We start from the raw sequence: 10,977 nt of genomic DNA, 5'->3' as shown, positions 1-10,977 counted from the left end.
AAAGCCCTAATAACAAGATGCAATGTCGTTTACTTACACTGTAGCTATTGCTAAGGATGTATAGACTATTTAATCCAATGCTATACATTTTTAATTTACATTAACAACAGCACGCTATCGTTTTAGTGTTCATCGTGTTCAGGATTTTTACTGCAGATCATCATAGGTTCAATAGCCTAATATATATATATATATATATATATATATATATATATATATATATATATGTATGTATGTATGTATGTATATGTAAATATACAGTAACACTTTATTTTAGGGTAGCCTACACAATACTATATTGCTACTTATATATAGAGCCTAATAACAGTAGCCTATGAATAATTACAAGTAGCCTAGGCCTAACTAACCCTAAACCAAACCCTATATAACTTAACCGTAACTCTGCAGTAAGTAGCCTACATGTAGTTAATTCATATAATTCAGTAAGTAGGCCTACAACTACGTCACCTTAAAATAAAGGGTTCAACTTTATTTCAAGGTGTCATTGTTACAGTGTATAGCCTATATATATATATTTACTGAGAATATTAATTAACAACATGTAGGGCTATAGGATTAGGATTTGGTTGAGGGTTAGTTGCATGTAATTATACATAATTTACTGTAACTACTATGGTTAGTACCTGTAACATGTAACATGGAAACTGAAAAATAAAGTGTTACCTTTGTCTGCCAAAGCCACAGTAGGCTATATTTAGTTGCAAGAATATATAATAAAATCAAAATTCAGTATCAATAAAATAATTTAAATAAAATATATATTTTTTAGCAGCAGAGATTACATGGACATATCAAGGTCAAGATCTTATAATAATAATAATAATAATAAATTATTTTAATCGTACACAATAATATAATATTATATTAATAGTAACCGATTATAATAATTCATTCTTATTTATTATTATAATTTTTCTGCATTTATGACAAGGCTATATATATATATATATATATATATATATATATATATATATATATATATATATAGCCTATATATATAAATGGCAACATTATATTATATTATGTTATAACTATTATTACATTATTATATCATGTATTATATAGGCTAATATAATATAAAAATATAATAGTAGCTATAATATAATATAATATGCCTATATTATAATATTTTATATCATGCTTGTTGCCATTAGCAATATGATTATCATTTGTCAAAAATAAACTAAGATAGAAGATTTAAGATTTCAAGATTCAGTTTTGACAGAAAGCAAGACTGATTGTTTGTTTTTCCCGCAATTACTGTCGAGGGACTTAAATACACCATTTAGCTTTACACAAGAACGGACTCCTCCTGGACCGTTCGCTGCGTGTCTTCTCGCAGATGACAGAGAGGAACTCAACATCACACGGACTCGATGCCCGAGGCGCTGCGTCGATCAAATGGATATTTAAGGCAGCGGAGAAAGCAGTTCACGTTCACTCTCAGCGGGCGCGCGGCCAGAGAGGCGGAGGGGTGTAGACGCGCGCTCTGTCACTGCCTGAACAAATAAAATGAGACTTTGTGTTGTGAACGACGCATCTGAATACGTGACCGGGAAGAGTACAAGGTACTGATTGAGCTCTCGTTTTTAGAGGAGGACGGAGGAGGATGACCGCGAGCGCTCACTTCAGCGCGCGCGTTACCGGTGCGTCACCTTTCAGAAGAGCGCGTGTCGCTGAACTCCAGCTGCAGGTAGGTGCACTTTTTATCGTTACTAAACATTTTATTTGTTTTGCCACAAACTGCAGGTTATTTTCCTCTTGCGAACAGCCGCGTGTTATTATCACCACCACCATTTCTTAAATTATTCTTTCTGAATGTTTGTAACAAGCAATGGCTGTTATTTATGGCTGCAACAAGCAAACGTTTTCCATTCATTTGCAGCAAAATGGTTCCTTTTGTAGCTTAATTTCTCAATTCACTTCAACCCAGAATAGATATACATTAGATTTATTTATTTACTTCATGATTATCCTGCTGTCCTTGAACATGTTATTTGCATATGATGCAGACATTTGGCAGGGACATTCTTGACTTTGCTTATTGGAGCTTAAAATGTTGCATGTCAGTGTCATTGAATGCGAAACTATATGCAAGAGGGTTTGTGCCCCCCCAATGTTGTTCTGGCTCGATCAACCGTGCCTTTTTAAGTGAAGGAACCCTCTTGTGTTGGCGAATAAAGCCTTTCCCCTTTCACAGGTCCAAAGTCTTGAGGGGGATGAAGTGTGCTGTCAGCATACTGGAAACGCTAAACTGGCTTGTAGGAGGCAGAGAGCTGAGTGAGTCTCTCAACGAATATGTAATGCAACACCAACTCTGATTCTGCTGAGACCTGCAAATGGAGGTGCAGAGGTCCGTGTGAGCCACTCGGTTAAAACTTGCAGTCCTCTTATAGTTCTGTCACTGCACCCAAATGTAGATGTAAAGCATAGGCACACATTTGCGGCGGCGCAAATGACAGATGGATATGAAAGCAGGGAGTGAATTGGCACCGTTTTACTTGTCATTTCATGTAGAAACATTTTAAAAAGCCTCTATTTTTTACATAGTGATTTTCCTTCCTCATTTAAATTTGACAATGAAGAAAATATAGTGTAAACAATTCATTAAGCCCTGGCTTTTCATCCGTATTGAAATTTGATCATCCAATCTGTCAGCAGGACAAAAATAGACGTCAGCTTTAAAGCTAGTGTGGAAAGATCATTTCTTTCTAGAATAGTTTTTGGAACAGACTTTTTCTGAAGAAAATTATTATAAGACTGGCTGTTAGCTACAAAGACAAACACATCATCAGGTTAATACACAACACTAAAATTATGCAATAAACAGTATAGCTCCGAAATGTAACATAAAACTCACAAGAAAGATTCATATTTAATACTGAAATCAGTTAAAGTTCTCTTACTTTTGAATAATATTTACTGTAAAAGTACATATATTGTCTTGATAATTAAAATAATAAACATTTTTAGATTTGTTGTTGTTGTTTATTTAGCGTGAATTCAGGTTGATTGGGACATTTTTTTGCCATTGAGACGACTGGGAAAAAGTGCCCCAAACAACCTAAATTCACCCTGAAAAAGACAGGAAGCAAAAAGAGAGGAAGGATTGAAAAGGACCTTGAACTGGGACTCGAACTCGGGAACGCAACTGCAGGATATGTGTGTCACAGTCATGTTCAGTTTGCTTACAAAACGCCGTTTTCAACTATAAACGTAAAACTTTGTATGCGTTTTGGCCGTTCATTTACACGCCAACGCCGTTTTCGGTGAAAACGCAAACTTTTGAAAACGGGTTTCAAATTGCACGTTTTTGAAAATGGCCTCTGTGTAAACAACAATAAACGTGAATCTCTGAAAACGATGACGTCATGCGCATGCATATTACATGTTCAATAGTGTTGCATCGCCATCTAATGGCCTGTCGTCAGCAAACAGCGTTTTTAGTCGTTTTCGCGGATCCGTGTGTCATTTTGACAATGACGTCTGTACGCGGAAAACTCAAAGGAAAAACTTCTCAGTTTTAATATCGTCGTGTAAACATACCCTCAGTTTGTTTTCCTTAGTCACATGTCTTCCTTTGTTTGATTTTCCCGTCACTCCTTTGTTACCATGGTCACCGTCATTTAATTGTGTCAGTATTTAAGTTCCTCCTTTGTTAGAACGCTCTTCTGTTTGCCTGCAACCCCCCGTGACAATGTGCTTTATTACACCTTCTCTTCTGAATAACCTTGGTTTATGAGATGATTTATCCTTTATTTGATCAAGTTTTAAATGTATATATAATCAAACATTCCTGGAGGTTTTTATCTTAAAACAATTGTGAGTGCTTAACCATTTAACAAAATGTTGCTGTTGCCTTGACCTCTGAACCAATTTGTTTGTGAAGAAGTTCTTCTAATGTGTACTGTATCTCAAGGGATAAGAATGCTATACTGTGATAGTGAAGAGAAAACTGCACATCTTAGCAGCTCTAGGGGTGTTATGAGAGGTGTAATGGGTATCTGAAAAGAGAAACAACGCTCATGATATTGTTGTTATTTTCTTCTTACTCAAGTAGACTCTTCAAAACCACTAGTATATTGCTGAGGAAGGAAATTAATTTTACGGGTATGCGCCGCAGCAAGCGAAACCTATTAAACCGCATCAAAATCGGTTTCAACCATTCTCGAATCATATGAGATGGAGTGTCGCAGGTTGCCCAGCATAATCAGTTTGTAGCGAATACAGATGTCAGCTTGGCTCTACAGAAATAAGATGAAAGAACTATAGTGCCAAATATGCTTATTTTCCCAATCTAAACTTGATCACAATTCGGTTCCGACACAGTGTGTTATTTCTCAGCGTTTCATTGAGCTTCTGTGATCAAATCGATTAATTAAGCCCCTTTTTACTATGATTAAAACAGAACGTGTGCCGAGTGGCTCCCCGTGTTCTCCCCAGACGGCCCCTATATGCTTCCCCTGGCCCGATTGTTCATAGATCTGATAGAAGTACAGTTCCTGTCACTAGACATTGCAGGATGGCTGAGCCTGGTACAGAAGAAGGATGTTTGTTGGGCTGTGGATTGCAGTGGGCTTGTTGAAAACTGGACATCCATTGTTTCGCACACAGGAAGAACTGTGTTGTAGGACCAAGCACAATGGACCCTCATTCTGACCCCAAGGTCATTGCCCACACTTTCGGGCACAGCTCCACATCAGCTTTATAATACAGGAAAGGGTCTTTAAAGCACGTCTCTGCACAGTCATTCACATTGATGTCGTCCTAAACGCTTCTCTGTGGGATTTGGCTATTGTTTTGGTGCGTACAGTACACCATTGTGGTCTTTGAAGGAGACAATAGGCATTTACAAGGCTGAACACGTATGCGTTTCATTCTGTGCCGCCATTGTGTAAGTGGTTCTAATTAGCTTACATCAATTCTTTAATTACAATTTTCATTAATCGCCCGCAGCTCCCTCAGCAAACCACGAAGACCCATTTAAATCCATTTCATTGAGGCACTGATAAAAAGCAGTTCAGGTAAGCATAGGAATAAATGCTTAAATAGATGGCCTACTTTTTCTTAAAATAACTCTGCTTTATGGTGTGACAAAAGTATGATTTCAAATCACTAATTCACTTTTTGACATTTCCTATTTCCTGTGTGCCATAATTCACACTCAGATCAACTCAACCACCCCCCCCCCCCTTTTCCCCGCATTTTAGAGTCCTTTTCCCTCTACAATGCCAGACCACGTATCACAGAGCACATCCGAACTCTCAGGTCCGTATTATCTGATCGGGTCCAGACTGAATTTCACCATTTTGTCAGCACGTACGTTTTTCCTACCAGCTCTTCTTTCGGTTCACCTTGCCGGGTCGTCCTTGGACTGACTGCTAAAGTGTCATGTAGTGCGTCTCCCAGCAGTTCCAGAAGTAGGTTGGACCCAATTTCACATTAGGAGCTGCGAGATTTCACTGATTGCCGTCTTTCACCTTAATGGGAGGGAGATATAAGTATGTTGTAATTTGGAATATAAAGGCGAGAGAATTAAATTAATAGTTCACCCAAAAAATAATGTTCAGTCATTATTTATTCACTTTCATGGCATTTCAAACCCATCAAAGCTTAATACCTACAAGATTATCTTTATTATTTTTTTTATTTTATAGTTTTTAAGATGTTCATGCAGCTGTTTTCCATGTAGCAAACTAGTCATATGACTAAAATGTCATTTTTGGGTGAACTGTTAATTTAAAGTGCCCCTATTATGCTATTTTAAAGGTTCCTAATTTTGTTTTGGAGGTCTCCTACAGTAGATTTATATGCATACAAGGTAAAAAAAAAAAAAAAAAACACCTTTATACATTGCACATCACCTAATTTCCCAAAGAGTCTAAAACCTGTTTGTTCAAAGATTCAGTCTTTCTAAACCTCACCTTTCCACAAACCTACTCTGCTCTGATTGGTCGGCCCAGTCTGTTGTGATTGGTTGACAAAAAGCATTCGTTTGTTGTTAAACGAATCTGAATTTCAGCTCCAGGTCTTCCTCAGCGCTTGAATAGACAGTGATACGAACAGTAACGATGGCATAATTTAGGGGCCCGAGTCCCCATCCTTTGGAAGTGCATGCAAAGTGGATTCGCAGCACTGAAAACCACGTCTTCCCAACAACACAAACCAAACTCTTCCAGGCCTCAGCTACAACCTCAGTGTTTGAGGGCGGGTCAAAGTAGACGTTGTTCACTAGGAGCCAATGAAGACCATAGGCTTCATTATGCAAATTTTTTACATTGTCACGTAGGTGTGTAACATGATAATCGTGAAAAACGTGATAATTTAAGTTGAGAAAACTTAATTTCTTTAGGTGTTACCAATTGAAGTAATTTTTTTAAGTTGATCCAACTATTCACTTTTTACAGTGTACATTACACACGACATGAAAGGTAATAAATGATCTTCAAGATACTTCAAAGAATACCATGGTATATATAAACAACACGATATAACGATTATCACTTTTTCAAAGCATTCAAAGCATAATCTGTGTGTTGTGAATTACAAATTTGTCACCAGTCCTTCTGTATCTTCCTCTGGGATTTGCATACCTGTGATAAAAATGGAAATGCTTTGCTCTGACTTTGCTCGATATATGAGGAAGGCTCTCGAGAGATTCTCTGTCTTTGCTGGAAGGTGCCTTACAATGTCATTAACCTCACTTTAAGCAATATGGGCCAGAGTGTCTGCGTTCCCCTGGCGTGGGCACGCGCGCGTGAGAGGCAGGGCTTGTCCAATACGAGATGAAACAGGGAAGTTATTTTCAGTGTTTGGGATTGATGTGGTATTCAAGACACAAGCGTTCTTTCTCTCTTTTTCTCTCCTTCTCACATACACGCCATTCTATATCTCTCCCCCTCAATTTCTCTGTCCTTTATACTTATTCTGTGCCTCTTTATCTTTTTTTGCAGTTAGGCAGCAGAAGTGGTAGAGATGAAGGTGAGCTGTGGCTGGGCCAGGGGCTGCAACACAGGACATGGGAGCTGCCTCTCACTCCCGCTCGTGTCTTGTGTTGCAGCCAGTGGAACTGCTGCACTGTCCACATCAGAGACGGGACGGGACCATCACGCTCTGGGAACATTACATCATCTTACAGTGGCTTCCTGTGAAATCATTTCTCATCTCATCTTCTTCTAAGGAAAACACTGAGTCGATAACGATGTGTACGTTTCTGATTAAAAGACCTAAATGCTTACTGTATGTGCAAATAAACGGATATGTGCAATGGAAAGAATACTCTTTTTTTTGTGGCTGAATCTATTTTTTTATTTTCAGAAACATTAAAAATGCAACCTATATAGACAATGACTTGAATGCATCTCTTCTATGATGAATATGTTTTTAATTTCTGAAATAAAATTCATGCAGATATATATATTTTTTTTTTTTTGTGAGGCATAAAGTCAAAAATAAAATATCTCTTAAGAAAAATCATTGTATAAATTGGCCAGAATTCATAGAGGGGAAAGTAATATTATATTATTATTTCTTAATATGCAGTTTAGTAAAATATTAGTAGTAATATATAGTAATATTAAATATTACACTGTAAAAAAAAAGTTGCTACAATCAACTTGGATGAACTTGAATTGCATTAAACTGACTTTTATTATATTATTCATATGTATTTACACTATTGTTCAAAGGTTTGGAGTCAGAAAGATTTTTTCTTTAAAAAGAACATTTTATGCAGCAATGATGCATTAAATTGATAACGTGACAGTAAAAGATTTCAGTTTCAAATAAATGCTTTTCTTTTAAACTTGTTTTTCATCAAGAAAAAAACATGTATCATGGTTTTCACACAAAAAAAACAGCACAACAAAATATATTAAAATAGAACATGGATATTTTTAATTGTAATAATGTTTTATAAATATGTTTATTTTTGTATTTTTGACCAAATAAATGCAGTCTTGGTGAGCATAAGAGACTTCTTTCAAACTAATTGCCAGTTGGGTGTGTAACCAACATGCAGGAAGCCATTTTGTTGTCATGTGACAAGAAAGCCATCATGTCCGATATTCATAATTAATTTAGAAAATTAGTTTGTAGAAAAAAAAAAAAAAAAAAAAAAACACTATCATTTTAAATTCCTTTTCATCACCTTAGACATTCTTATTTGTCATTGACCCAAGTTGAAATAGGAATTTCGTCCACTTCAATAAGTGCAAACATTTCAGATTGACAGAGCGAGACCATGTCAACACTAATGCACCTGTGTTTAGTTTAGGAAAGCATACGTTGCGCACTGGCTGTCTGGTGCTTCATTAATTGACTTTTATCTCCTTCAAGGTTATGCATGAATAACACATGAAAAAGCCTGGCTATGCTCCACAGATATATATATATATATATATATATATATATATATATACACACACACATACAAAGGAGAGAAAAGCAGCCTGAGATGATCCATTTGCTGGCATGTGTAAATATTCGGATCATGTTGCCGCTCTGCCAACTGAGACCTGCCAGAGCAGAAGAAAGGCAAGCGGTGCTGCCAATTTAAACTTGTGAAATGAAGTAGTTTTCTGTCAGGGGTGCCACTTGATTGGAATTTAAATCCAACAGTAGCTTAGAGAGAATTGTTTGTGTCAAAGTCAAACACATTGTAATGGTCTGAAGACTGAATACAGCAGCTTTTATGTGGAATGGGCATAAAAGGAGTCTTCAACAGACAATTCTCTCATATACACTAAACCTGTAACCTATATACACACTTAACATGTTATGAGATGATCAAATACTGACAGGCAAAACATTTCCTTTCTTATTATATACTGTATAACATCTTGAATTATATTTTTATGATGCTCAGTTTAGAGGTCATTGTTTAAAAATATTTTACTGCATTAAATTATTCAATTGCCCGATCAGAATAAGAGCTGCATATACAGTATATACAGTAGTCAACATTTGAAGTGGATCAAAAAAGTTGTCCAAATTCATGTATAAAAATTAATGTGCAAAATTGTCAAAATTCATGTATAACTTTGATAAAAGGTTTTGATCCACTTCAAATGTTGACTACTATATATATATATGATTGCTTTTGTTGACATATTTTTGACTGCATTTATTTATTTATTTATCTAACTGTCTGCATCAGGCACTCGGCTTGGAGAATATCAGATATTAAGCTCAAGACAAGCCATAGCCGAGACAAAAGCCACATGTGACAAGCAGTGATCTGCATATCAAAGACTTTTCTGCTCAGTGTGAATCATGAATGCGCGTCTTTGCACCTGGCAGTTGACAGTACATAGAGTCAGAATGATTTACTGTGACAGATCCTGTAAGTAATGGCAACAACGGTTGGTTTTGTCATGCCCGTTCTCTTGATTACCCTTGCAGCGTGAGCTAGAAAACCAAGCACTCTCATTGGTAGAGTCAGTTAGCTGGCTCACCGCCATGCCCTTTAGATTTGTACTTAACCTGAGTCTAGCTGCATTTCATCAAACTGTGTCCAGGTGCTGGTGTGAATGCACAAAACACAGTCTCCGCTCAGCAGATCTATAAATCAAGCTCTTTATCAGCGATATTCATTCGTATCTGTTTACATATTCAAGGTCAATATTGCATGTTAGGCTGGGAACCTTCAGAAGGAGCTGCTTTCTCAATATATCTCTACTTTGTGATAAATTAAGTTACCTAAAATGTGCTTTATGTGTTAACATTTATAGTAACTGGTTTATTCAAATAAAAATGATTCATTATGACTGAATCCACCTGAATCCACTCACCTAAAGGATTATTAGGAACACCATACTAATACTGTATTTGACCCCCTTTCGCCTTCAGAACTGCCTTAATTCTACGTGGCATTGATTCAACAAGGTGCTGAAAGCATTCTTTAGAAATGTTGGCCCATATTGATAGGATAGCATCTTGCAGTTGATGGAGATTTGTGGGATGCACATCCAGGGCACGAAGCTCCCGTTCCACCACATCCCAAAGATGCTCTATTGGGTTGAGATCTGGTGACTGTGGGGGCCATTTTAGTACAGTGAACTCATTGTCATGTTCAAGAAACCAATTTGAAATGATTCGAGCTTTGTGACATGGTGCATTATCCTGCTGGAAGTAGCCATCAGAGGATGGGTACATGGTGGTCATAAAGGGATGGACATGGTCAGAAACAATGCTCAGGTAGGCCGTGGCATTTAAACGATGCCCAATTGGCACTAAGGGGCCTAAAGTGTGCCAAGAAAACATCCCCCACACCATTACACCACCACCACCAGCCTGCACAGTGGTAACAAGGCATGATGGATCCATGTTCTCATTCTGTTTACACCAAATTCTGACTCTACCATCTGAATGTCTCAACAGAAATCGAGACTCATCAGACCAGGCAACATTTTTCCAGTCTTCAACTGTCCAATTTTGGTGAGCTTGTGCAAATTGTAGCCTCTTTTTCCTATTTGTAGTGGAGATGAGTGGTACCCGGTGGGGTCTTCTGCTGTTGTAGCCCATCCGCCTCAAGGTTGTGCGTGTTGTGGCTTCACAAATGCTTTGCTGCATACCTCGGTTGTAACGAGTGGTTATTTCAGTCAAAGTTGCTCTTCTATCAGCTTGAATCAGTCGGCTCATTCTCCTCTGACCTCTAGCATCAACAAGGCATTTTCGCCCACAGGACTGCCGCATACTGGATGTTTTTCCCTTTTCACACCATTCTTTGTAAACCCTAGAAATGGTTGTGCGTGAAAATCCCAGTAACTGAGCAGATTGTGAAATACTCAGACCGGCCCGTCTGGCACCAACAACCATGCCACGCTCAAAATTGCTTAAATCACCTTTCTTTCCCATTCTGACATTCAGTTTGGAGTTCAGGAGATTGTCTTGACCAGGACCACACCCCTAAATGCATTGAAGCAACTGCCATGTGATTGGTTGATTAGATAATTG

At 37.5% G+C, this 10,977-nt stretch overlaps 1 long non-coding RNA gene across 1 annotated transcript; it reads left to right on the top strand.

Moving 5' to 3' along the window:
* Window positions 1-1,515: 1,515 nt before the first annotated feature.
* LOC307163232 lies at window positions 1,516-7,291 on the top strand. The gene is made up of 3 exons (XR_013822039.1): window positions 1,516-1,714; window positions 2,222-2,301; window positions 6,975-7,291. It is a non-coding gene; the product is annotated as an uncharacterized lncRNA (long non-coding RNA).
* The last annotated feature ends 3,686 nt before the right edge of the window (window positions 7,292-10,977 follow it).

This window comes from Squalius cephalus (assembly GCF_949319135.1).
Source record: "Squalius cephalus genome assembly, chromosome: 8".
NCBI lineage: Eukaryota > Metazoa > Chordata > Actinopteri > Cypriniformes > Leuciscidae > Squalius > Squalius cephalus.
This window is presented reverse-complemented; position numbering and strand designations above follow the sequence as displayed.